The sequence below is a fragment of the Seriola aureovittata genome, chromosome 11, assembly GCF_021018895.1.
Source record: "Seriola aureovittata isolate HTS-2021-v1 ecotype China chromosome 11, ASM2101889v1, whole genome shotgun sequence".
Classification (NCBI taxonomy): domain Eukaryota; kingdom Metazoa; phylum Chordata; class Actinopteri; order Carangiformes; family Carangidae; genus Seriola; species Seriola aureovittata.
In genome coordinates, this window is record NC_079374.1 from 25732841 (window position 1) to 25744807 (window position 11967).

Sequence of the window (11967 nt, forward strand, 5' to 3'; positions counted from 1 at the left end):
CTCTACCTCCCCCACTTTCCACACAATACAAAACCCGTTGCTGCAGCTTATCCAATAAGTTATAACATGAGCCTGACATATGCCATCGTCATAGCAACTATAAAGACATTCATAGCTCTTATCCTGGACCCCCTACCATCAGCATGACACCACTGGACCATAGCCACATCATCCAGGATGACACTTCATAATGGTCGCTGAACATTAGCTGTGTAAATCTGTCTTGTTCTGTAATCAACTCACATGACGGCATGTTGTTTTTCATGGTAAACTGACCACAGTGAGTTTAGGAGCAGCTTGTTTCAGCTCCTGACAGCCTTGTTGAGGTGGATTTCATCAGAAGCTAACCTGATGCAGCTGATTCTGCTCCTCGGGTGTTTTCACATGATTGGGGTAACCAGATGCCTCTTGCTTGCATTATAGAAATGTTTTGACATAATCCTTGAACATGTCTGTTTTGTTGGGAAATGCCACATTTCATCAATGCGCGCAATCAATGCTCTGATCAACCCCTTTTTCAGTGCCCATGTGCCAGACAGCTATCTGTCACCGTCGTAGTGCCTGCATTCACTGGTCTGGTTCAGATCTTCAGCATGCCTATGTCACAATGGGAACATGAGCTTGTTGCAACACCTATAGGGCAGAACAAGGTGGTACAGGCCTCTTGGTGAGAGCACAGTGTACTTTACAAGCCCAAGTAATTACTATATGGATCTAAATTGCGAAAGATAACCTGGGTGGCCAACTGGATAGTCTGTTTTTCACCCGAACAGTGGGGTACAAACTGGTGAAGTCAAAATAATGAATCCTTTCTTCATTTGTGACCTCATGGTGTAATTTCAACCTTTTTTTCGACCGCCAAACAGCGCTTCTCTGGGGTTGAGCCTCAGAAAAGGCTTTATGTGTGGGAAGATTTGATGAGCCAATATATTTACCTGTAATTTGTCCTGAGGGTTTTGAAACATCACCAGATAATGCTGTTCAGACTAGTGGTATGACTGTTTACCTCAGTGAAATACATTCTGGGTCATTATCATAACGCTCATTTTTCTATGATGTCTGCACTGCGTGAAAATTCTGACCACTTCCGGGTGGTTGTAGGCTTGAAAAATAACAGTCCAAAATGAAAAATGATTTTGATCAGGAGGAAACAAGTTGAAGTCTTCAAAAGAATTAGATAGCCCTTCCACAAATTCAGTCATTTTATTTCTTTTGCAGTTCAGCGTACATAGGTTGAAAAGAAGTAGAAATCCACACAATGTTTTCTGGTACAGCATCTATGACATGATTGAGGTTTTCCAGTACACTTTACAAAATAAGTTTTCCTACAACCGCTGGGTCCCATGACCAAACATGAAAAAGGCACAGTGAGTCTAGGATCAAAATCTATCTCCTCCGTAACAGTGAGGTGTGACATTTTTCCCTCTTTCCTTTCCTACTCATTCAAACTCTAATAGCCGAATGGCAAAGTTGTCCCGTCGCTAAAGACACGTCTTTTGTCATACAGCACTAAACTTTTTCAGAAATGTTGAATCCTTCAGTGAAAAGCTCTTTTTATCTCTTCTGATGTTGCGCTGAGGAGTCTCGATCACGCCCTCTTGCGAGTCTTTCAGGTTACCCTCCACTAGCTCCCTGATACGGTCAAAGTTGACCCGCTCGCAGCTTTCCCGGGTCTGCGTGATACCCTTGACACGCAGCACTACTTTCTTACCGTTTCTGGTTTGGTACCCGTAACTCTTGGGACCGGCGGAAGCAATTCTTGGATGCTATCACCCCCCAGCTCACGGTCAAATCCCCCAGATAATTACCCAATTCCAAGGGGGACTCTCCGTCTTTCACCACGTAGATCAAGCTGTCGGTGTCCGTATAGAGCGGGCGTAGGCGGTAGTGAACGTGGCGATGAATGCGTTATTGGCTCTGCCGGGGGGCACGACGAAACGCTTGCAGACGGTTAGGGGAGATCGAGGAAGATTTACCATGTATGGTAGGCCGTCCTGGGTTGGAGCCACTCTGCCTCAATGTGTTCTGCCTGCAACATGTGCTGCGCTGACTACGGTACTTTACGGTTGAGATGAATACACCAGTACGTTTTGCTTCTTTGTAAAAACATAGTTTCAATCTAAATAAAAGATGTTAGGCAGTCTTGTTTTACTTCAGTGCACATAATTTTACAATGGTAACAACACACCACAAATGGAGTAACACACCCTCAAATAAATTAGTTTAGCTGCTCTTTGATTTGTAAAGTTCTTCTATCAGCAGATAGTGTGCATATAATATATGAATTCAGAGGAGTCATTTCTTTAATAACAATCAAGCATTTATTTACATCAAATGAGGGACTTATAATCAGTGATAGTAAAAAAACTGTAGGATTCACTGGATCCATAAAACACACAACATAGATATGTTTGCAAGACTAAATGCCCTGTCCAGTTGTTTTAGTCAGTACAGGTATCTCGCCTATAGGAGCTTTGTGAGCTGGTGCTGGGGCTTCCTTGGTCGCAGAATCTGGGTCGTCATTCCAGCCTGCCTGGTCCAATGCATCAGTGCCGAGTTTCCTGACGCCACAGGCCAGTACGTGGGTTTCAGACTGGACCATGATAGAACCGGGACACAGAGCTGGATATGACCTCCTCCTTCTCGGGCCGCTCGAACTGTGCAGTGAGGTCCTCTGGGATGGAGATGGCCAAAGCAGCTTCTGTGTATGGTCCCAGGTCAACAAAGACTTTTTCAAACACGAGGGCCACCACATTCCCTGTTTGATAAAACACAGAAGATTTTGTTTACATTTTTCACTTTTTTTTTTTTTTTTTTTTTTACACAAAACAACGACTGAAAGTCTGGTTCTAACTACCTCCTGACATTTTCTTTACTGTATTTTGTTGTTGGTGGAACTGTCATAACATTATACGTGCAATACTTAATACAATGTGTACAAAACATTTTTTGGTTGAAAAATAAACTAATATAACACTTATAGAATGTCGGCTCAGTCTTAACTGGTGTAGCTCTGCATTCTCCCTTCATGGCCTTTGGAAGTTGGACCTTGAACAGTGGTTCACCTTCTTTTGTTTGGGCTTGTGGTCGGTCAGCATTTTCATTGTAGTACATGGCAGCCAGGTAGAGTCTGGAGGTACAGTAAAGAGAAAATCAAAGATTTTAATGTCGACAGAAACCTTAGCCTACACACTCACAAGTTCTAAGTAACCACAGCTTCATTTACCTGCACAGCATTCCAAGACTGATAAATGCCTGTTAGGTTTATCAAAAGTAGATGCACTTCAGATGGCTACAGACCTGTACTTCTGATGTGAGGCTGAAGAGTCCTCAAGGATAACTGTGTGCCTACAGTGGGTCAGTCTGGCATGCAACATCCCGTGTTGCAGGAAGCTGTATAGATGCACTTGATGTGCTGGCCTGAACAGAGGAAACAGAGGTTACACCAACATCTCCTCAAATGTGTAGTTATGGCAACAGCTGCAAGCAGTGCAAAATTATAACAAATGCACTCAATTATGTGTAAATTGGGTTGTCAATAGCTTGTAAATGCTGCAAATAGCTCACTATATGTGCAAAACGCAAAAAAATTGTATTACAGACTATCCCCTTTCACATATTCCCTGTAATTCTGCACTTATCTAGATATTCCCCACAGGCACTGTATATGTAAACATGATATAAACGTTGAAACGGACATCATAAGGAATGACTCTCAATACTAACTTTCACAGCACTAACAAACAAGCCCAGAGACCTATGCTAATCGCTGCAAAGCCTGTTTAGGGGCAGATGACAAATAAGGGTGAAACAGCATTTTTTTTTTCAGATAAAGTTCTAAATTGCTGGAGAATTGTATGAATTTGTAAAGGTCAAATTCTGTTGTTTTTTTTGTCAGTCATTTATTTAAGCTTATCTCACAGATCCAGGCAAAATATGTCCTGCGGTGTGACATAGCATTACTATAAAATTCAAATATTGTAATATTCATTTTAAATAGAAATCAGGTATGTTTTAAGTTTTTAACAAGTATTCTTAAAGAATAATCATTAAAATTCTGCATATATTTTTTTACAGCTGTTTTTTCAGTATATTCTTTGCTTGTGCCATCTTTTACCACTCACTCCAGTGGAAATATTGTGTAAAATGTGGCAAATACTTGAAAATGTTTATCATTTTTTATATATAATAAGATTATGCAATGTTTTCAAATACATATAATTATTTAAGCTAGTTAACATAGTAAAAGTCGTTTGTGTTTGAAGTGATGTCACATCTACTATCAGTAGAAAATCATTAAAAAACACGCTAAAAGCATGTTAAAATCAATTCAGCTCTTTGAACAACAATTCCAGTGAAGAGAAACTTGACATTCTGGAGTCACCACTCATAACAAAATATCAGACCATAAACATGACAAGTTGTTGGAGCCGATATTTAAAAAAAAAAAAAAAAAAAAATTTAGAAATTGTTTCACAGGAGAAATGGCAAACTTATGTTAAACATGAGCCAGTCCATGTTCGTCAACTTCGCAACGCGACCATGGGGCTCAGGTTCTGAAATCTTTCCAATTATATCACCCCTCGAGTAGTAAATGCTATCTTCTTTTTCAGGCCACCGGAAGGCATTCTTGTTTCCATGTTGAACCATACAGTTCAGTGTTTCCTCTAGGATTTTTTCAGCAGTGGGGGGCATGCTCTCTGGGTGGTGGTGGTGGGGGGGGCAGGCAATACACAAACAACTTGTTCTTTGGACAAAAAGGAAAAAGATTTAGAAGTGCTTTGAGTGTGCACAACAGATGTTAAACTTTTAGAGTAGCACTGCAGTGTTGGTGAAAATAAAATAGATCAGATGTTCCTTGCCAATCAGCTGCGCACTTACATGATTTCATAAATGGGCCCAAATCAGTGAGCTTCTGTCCTTTTTAAGGATCACATGGTCGGTTTTGCTAGCAACCTGACATGCTTGGGGAATAGTCTGCCCTGACACCATGTGTTCAGGGATGTTTGTCGGCCTCGGCCTGGGACCATAGGACTTGGTTCACTGTCCACTTGTGCCCCCAACCTAACCAGCAGCTCTGCTTCAACAAAGAGTGGTGTTTGGAGTTGTGGGTTAGTGTTTTTCAGTGAGCAAAGGAAAGACTCATGGTTCTGAAAGGAAGTGGGAGTATTGTAGTGTATTATCCACACATTTCCTTCTTTTTCAATATTCTAAATTGTTGTATGTTCTTTTATCCTAAAGTTCAAGAAGGGTGTCAACTAAGACTTTGTCAAAGGTTTCCTTGAACCACCCATTATAAATTGAGTTTAAGGAATGTGCATTAGGGGTCAAAACTGTTTACACATCGGTTTTGTTACATAGGGTACAAGAGACTCAGGATGTGGGGGTCTTTGCTGGCCTAAAAGGTCAAAGACCAGAGGCTGTAGACCAGATGTGGTCAATCATTTGGGTGAAGGCTTCTTCTTATAGGAAGAAGTGCAAATTCCAAAGGTGGGATGAGAGATAAATAGAGGGGCTTGTGAGACGGTAAAAGAGAGATCTCACATTGGCAGAAATGCTCCAGGATTCAACATTTTTGACACTGTTTCTTTCTTGTAAATAAACTTTTTTGATTGCAAGTAAAGATGTGTCAGCGGTGATCACTTCTTCACATCAGCACCTCAAGATACCACAATTTTTGGCGTCACGAACTTGGACGTGTTTGTGGCCTCTTCAGCGTCAGCAGGCGGCTCCATCGAACCAACTCCCGCATTAACCGAAGCTTCTTTACAGGGTGTGTTTTTCACAATATTGTGCGCTAGTTTGCTTGATTAGAGCTGCTGCTGTAGGTTTCGCTGATAGGCTGCACCGTTTAAATGAATCTTTGTGGGGTTTTTGTAGTGCTAGTATGAGAAGTCGTCTACCGTTCTAAATTTTTCTAAAATTGAGGTTTTTATTTGCGTTGCTGGCAACGCAAAAAGGGGGAAATAGAGGAAAAGGGCAGACTAAAGGAAATAAGTTTGCTCAAATAAGTATGCTGAAAAAGGAAAAGAATATACCTACTGAGTTAGAGGAAAAGGCAGGCTAAAGGAATAAGTCTGCTAAAAATAAAGGAATAGGAAAAGAAGAGTTAAGGAAGCCACTAATTTGGATGAAAGCCCTCAGGGAGGCGGTTTTAGACCGGCCAAAAACCAGTTATTTTCTAGGTAGAATTTCAGGTCAGTCCTCAAAAAGGGGGGCTGGAGAAGCAGATTACTTCAGTTAGAAAGTGCCCACTCTTACGATGACCGACAGGTCAGGTATGATGCTGCTTGTATTGAAAGTGCTGTCTCTCAGGTAGCAGAAATTTAGATTAAAAGAGATAAGGGAGCGGCAAAAACATGTACTATATGTCAGTTGTTTTTCTGTATGAGATAGATTTTATGTCAAGTAAAGCATAAGAGGTAAGAGAATATGACTAACAGGAGATTAAGTTAACAGCAATGTTCACATCCTAGACAGAGAGGACAGTTGGTTCGAAAGAGGAGTAAAAGAGGGCATCTATGTAAAAGTAGAGAAACCATCCCTCAACAGGGGAGGAGGTCTCAGGCACCACCTATCTCCAATTTACAATGCTGCCCTTTCATCCCTTCCCAGGAGATTCAACAATCTAGCCTCAAAGAATAGCAACTGTTCACAAGTGGCAAGTGATGCCAACGACTATCGTTATAACACAATAGAGAACTAACGAAGTCGAAACCAACTTTCCACCAATGACAGTCATGCAAACGACTGTCGTTGATCCCAAGTGACTCCACCGACTGTCGTTATAACACAATAGAGCACTAACGAAGTCGAAACCAACCTTCCACCAACGACAGTCATGCAAACGACTGTCGTTGACACTTGGAGCACAAAAGGGAACCAGTGACATCATCAGCTTTCTGAACGCCCACAAGAGGTTAAATACCTGGGTCTCCACACCAGAAAGTTGGACCAGTCCCAGCCTGGTCAGATGCGTACATGAACTGATGAAGCCTCTTGGATGAGAGGTGAAACGTCTTCCCAGACAAATAATCAAATCCAGTTGTTTTTTCAATTTAAAACTCCTTTAGACAAATGAGAATATGCACAGGCTGTACATGTTGGTTCTGAGGGAAAGTTAAGATCCAAGGAGAAGGATTCAGATGAAGAGGGAGATCAGGGTGATTTTGAAAAACGTATGGGGGGATATGGCCCAACAGTCAGGTGACTCCTGGCTAAAGCAGAAAAAAAGGGAGCCAAAGAGGGAAAGAAGAAGCAGGTTAGAGATGATAGTTCTGCCGAAAGTGAAGATGAGATTAGGGACAGACGCTTAGATAGTGATAGTTGTTCAGAGGAGTGTGATAGGACAGTATTCAGTTCTAGAAGAAGTAGGGACAGAGGACGGATTGAGGATGAGATTGATGTAGGCATTCAATAATGTCTTACAAATCTGGATGCATGCTCTTCACCATATTGTAGATGAGCATTAGAAAAACAACTACAGGAGCTAGCAATAAAAAAAATTAAAAAAAACAGAGCTGAAGAAAAAAGATTCAAGGAAATCAGAAAGGGGAGCAGAGGGATATTCACTGCGTTCAAAAACAACAAATCTGATAAGATGCTCCCAGTGGTAATTCGTGGCCAGAATCTTGACTATAAACCTTGGCAGAACACAGATATGACGGACATCCTTGATAAATGACCTATTCTACAAAATGGAGCACATCCTTGGATCTCAAAATTGGAAGAAATTATGGTGGGGACACAACTTGCCATGGGAGACATTAAAAGACTCTTAGCAAACATCTTAGGGGTTCCAGCTATGGAGGAAATCCTCCAGAGAGCAGGACTCAACCGAGATGTGGAGACCTCTAAATGACTGAGCTGTTTGCAGCAAATAGAGGTCGAATGTGGAGGTCATTGAGAGACACCTTTCACACAAATGTACACCCTGACAATGTCCTCATTGAACCACTGGGATGAGATGAAAATCCAAGAGCCTATGTTTCAATAGCTCTTCAAACATGGAGAAATATTACAGGTAATGATCCAGATGAATGCCAAATGGAACAATCAATTCTGCGAGGTAAAATACAGAAGGGGCTACCCTCCAAATGAGGAGCAAGCTGGCAGAAGTACTTGGTCTTGGGAGTATGACAAAGGGGGTTTACACAGACCATATAGCTCATCAAGTTGAGTTATATAGAAAAAAGGAGCATGACCAGAGGGACGGGGGCGAACAAATTGGGTAAAGTTCTTTTAGTCGCACATGAAGTTGACTTAGACACAATTACACTTGCTGATGTGAGTCTGATGCAGGAAGCAGTTTCTTGGAGCAGTTTCACCCACAAAGCCAAGGAATTTGTGAAAAAATGAATGCTGTTTTAAAGAACCGCATTGTTAAAATTTGCCAACACATGGGTTTAAATTGGATGGCAGCACTTCCATTAGCATTAATGGTATGCCGCTCCAGTGAGTTGCGTGATTTGCATATGACTCCTCATGAGTTGGTAACAGGGAGACAGATGCCAACACCTTGCTTGCGTACAAGTGGAAAGGGTCCAAGTTTGGCCCTTTTAGAAGACAAAATGCGAGCATATTTAACATATATGGCTGCTCTTCATAAAAGAATATCCCTGTATGTTTCTGACAGGCAGAGACAAGGAGGTGCAGGAGACACTTGAGCAAAAAAGGAGTACGGTGCAACCTAGAGACAGGGTGTTTGTAAAGGTCTTTAGAATAAAGTGGTATAACGAACACCGTGAAGGACCAGTCGAAGTTGTTTGCAGTACGGGAACAGTTGTTCAGGTTAAAGGGTCTCCAACTTGGTATCATTTGTCTCATTGTGTCAAAGCACCTGCTGAAGAAGCCTTGTCCTTACAGGATGGAGATGTTGAGGTTTCACCAGAACCAGAGGGGAAGGTTCAGGACATGGGTGAAATTGATAATCTTGTGCATGATTCTGATGATGTCACAGGTGACCTTACAATTAACGGGCCGTGAAAGAGATTTAAAGACATTGATTTCAGACGTCCCAGGAACATCAGAAAGTGCGGCGAGCTGTGATGCTGCTCCAGGACAATCTGAATGTTCAGCAGGACAAAGAATTTCAAGGCCAGTCAGAAAAAAAGTCAGGCCTAAATGATATGGTGATTGGAGTTGAAGTAGCTTTAGGTGGGTCAGTTCAGCTCCCATGTAGGTGTGGGGAGAACGGTTCTGACAATTCACTAAAGTGGAAAAATGGTCGAGGTGAGGAGTTGATTCTATACCTGTTAAGAGTCGAAGTATGTCTTGAAAAAGGAAGATTGTTCATTCATTGTGCAGTATGCTGAACAGATAGATCAAGGAGTGTATACTTGTTCTTATCTGGAACCTGAGTTTAAATTTGTCCCACTTGAAGAGAAGTGGATAAAAAGTATTGTGACTCACCAAGTTAAACTTGTAATAAGGAATTCTAAAATCAGTAGAAGAATCAAAAACTACTAAGGAAAGTCAGGAATTGACTACTGTAGCAGCTACAACAAAGGGAAATGATCTTTTGACTACTACAGGGTTGGAAACAACTAAGGTTACTCGTACATTGACACCTAAGACTGTTGTAACCACGACTCTAGAGACGACAACTACGACACCTGCTGTTGTAACCATTGCCAACTCCAAAAATGAAGTAAGGACTGAGAAAACAACTACAGAACCACCAACTACTAAACAATCTGTAATGACAACACCAAAACTAGATGATGACTTTGAAATCCAGTCAGGAAGAATGCACAACTTTGAAGTTTGATGCTGAAGGGGATAGTAGTCAAACATATTAAGATCAAAGAACATACTGAGAGTAAAAATAATGAACTGTTGAAGGAAATAGGGAACGAACTATTGGAATTTGAAGGGACAAAAGAGATGGTGGAACAGTGTCGTGGATTACAATGGAGAGAAGTCGAATGGAGAGCATATGGATTTGATGCTGAAGCATTAAATATCCCAGACGAATGGGCAAGTAAAAATTTGTGGTTTCAACAACTGACACATTCAATAAGATCAGTGAAAAGAAGTCAAGGTCCATGTGTTGTGAAAGTTTTAGCACCAAGCACGTGGTCTGGAATTCTAGAAACAGTACCAGAACCATTGATCCGAATGTGTCAGTCTTACGCGCTATTGTGGTTGTTATTCAAGCAGCAAGTAGCAAGGGATGTGGTTATGGGTCTGTCAATGACTCTTTAAGCCCAAACGTGAATGTTCTTGGTTGGTTAATTTGCGATATCTGAATCTATTAGGTCCGGATGAAGAAATAAAGAAAGTGTTCCCTGATGGAGTGACATTGACTCCCACTAAAGCTGAGAGTTGCTTTTGTTCAAATAATACCTTTAGAGGTCCAGGAATGTTTATGGGGATAGCAGAGTGTAATAGTTATTTGATGCACTTTGGTAAAAATTATTATAGAGCACCGAATGATTTATATCAGGTGACATTTCATGTTCGAGATTCTGAGGAAAAGAAAACTTTGACTGTGAAAAATCAGACTCTACCAGGAAATGTGACTATGGGAAATTTCAAGGAGTTATGGTGGGTTTGTGGTGATAAGGCATATATATATATTCTTGCCATATGGGTGGACAGGATTCTGTTACATGACAAAACTGAAACTCCCGTATGAAGTTTACACCATACAAAAAAAAGAAGAAAGACCTGATGAGTCACAATCAAATGTCGTTTCTAGATGGAAGAAAAGAGAAATGGCAGTTTCATAAGATGGAGGCCTACCATTTCAGAGTTAGTTTAGCAGAGAAACGGGGTATAGGATTGTTTCCATGGTATGGAGTGACATTTTTAGCAGACCATATTGATAATATTACTTACACTCTACAAGGATTTGCAGATCAAACAGTAGTGGGGTTCAAAACTTTGACAAACACACAGAAAAGTCACAGACTGACATTGCTGAAACATGATATGGCTCTTGATTATATTTTGGCTAAACAGGGAGGCCTATGCATGGCTCTAAATTTTACTGGAGATGCTTGTTATACTTTGATCCCCGATAGCACAGATAACATGACCAGTGTCATAGCTGCACTGAAAAGCATAAGGGATGCTTTTGGACCTTCAGAAGGAGCGGGACAGTCAGCCATTTCTTGGCTGAGGGAGCAATTTGGACCTATGGGTGCAGTGGTAGCTCAAATGTTGATAGTTGGTTTGACTGTATGATGTTTTGTTTCTGTACAATATTGTTGACCTTTGCGAAGGCAATGATATTGAGATGTGTTGGTGTGGTTCTACCTGGAGAGCAGGCCCAGATGTTGTTGCGACACACTGATGTGGATAAAGATGAGACAAATGAGAAGGGAGTAATACGAAAAGAACTGATGGAGATTTATCCATATTAAAAGTATGACTTATAGGTTTAAACCTATATGGGAAAAGGATAAGGAAAGAGGCAGTGTCCAGAAATTGACATGTGAAGATCTTGATTTATAATGGTTTTCTATTTTGCAAAGATACTGGTTTGTTTTCTTTCTCCTTCCCAGAATATATTAGAAATATCACTAAGTGCCTGGCTTCGGGGTCCCAGATGTCTTGGAGATTCTGACATCTAATATGAAGATTAGAAAAGGACTGAAGGGCCCTGAATGTAGACATTGGACTGACGAAGAGCCGACGCTGCAGAAGAACTGCAGTGTGACCAAGTTTTGTGTTTTATTGTTATGTGTTTATTGTATTAGGTATTTTTGAATCTATATATGATTTGAATATGTATATTAACTGGATGTATTGGAATCTCAGATGTTTTCTTTTTGACATCTAGGGAGATTAATGTTAGGCAGGGAAAGGTCCAGCGGAGGATCCGATGGGTTGACCAGTCTGAAGTTGGATGTTTTTATTTGATTGGTTGGGGGTTTCCTATGCATCTACTTATAGTATTCATCCTTTTTCTGATTGGTCTGGAGTACTACGAAGTGGTCGCCTAGGGCAGAGGGACCGTGA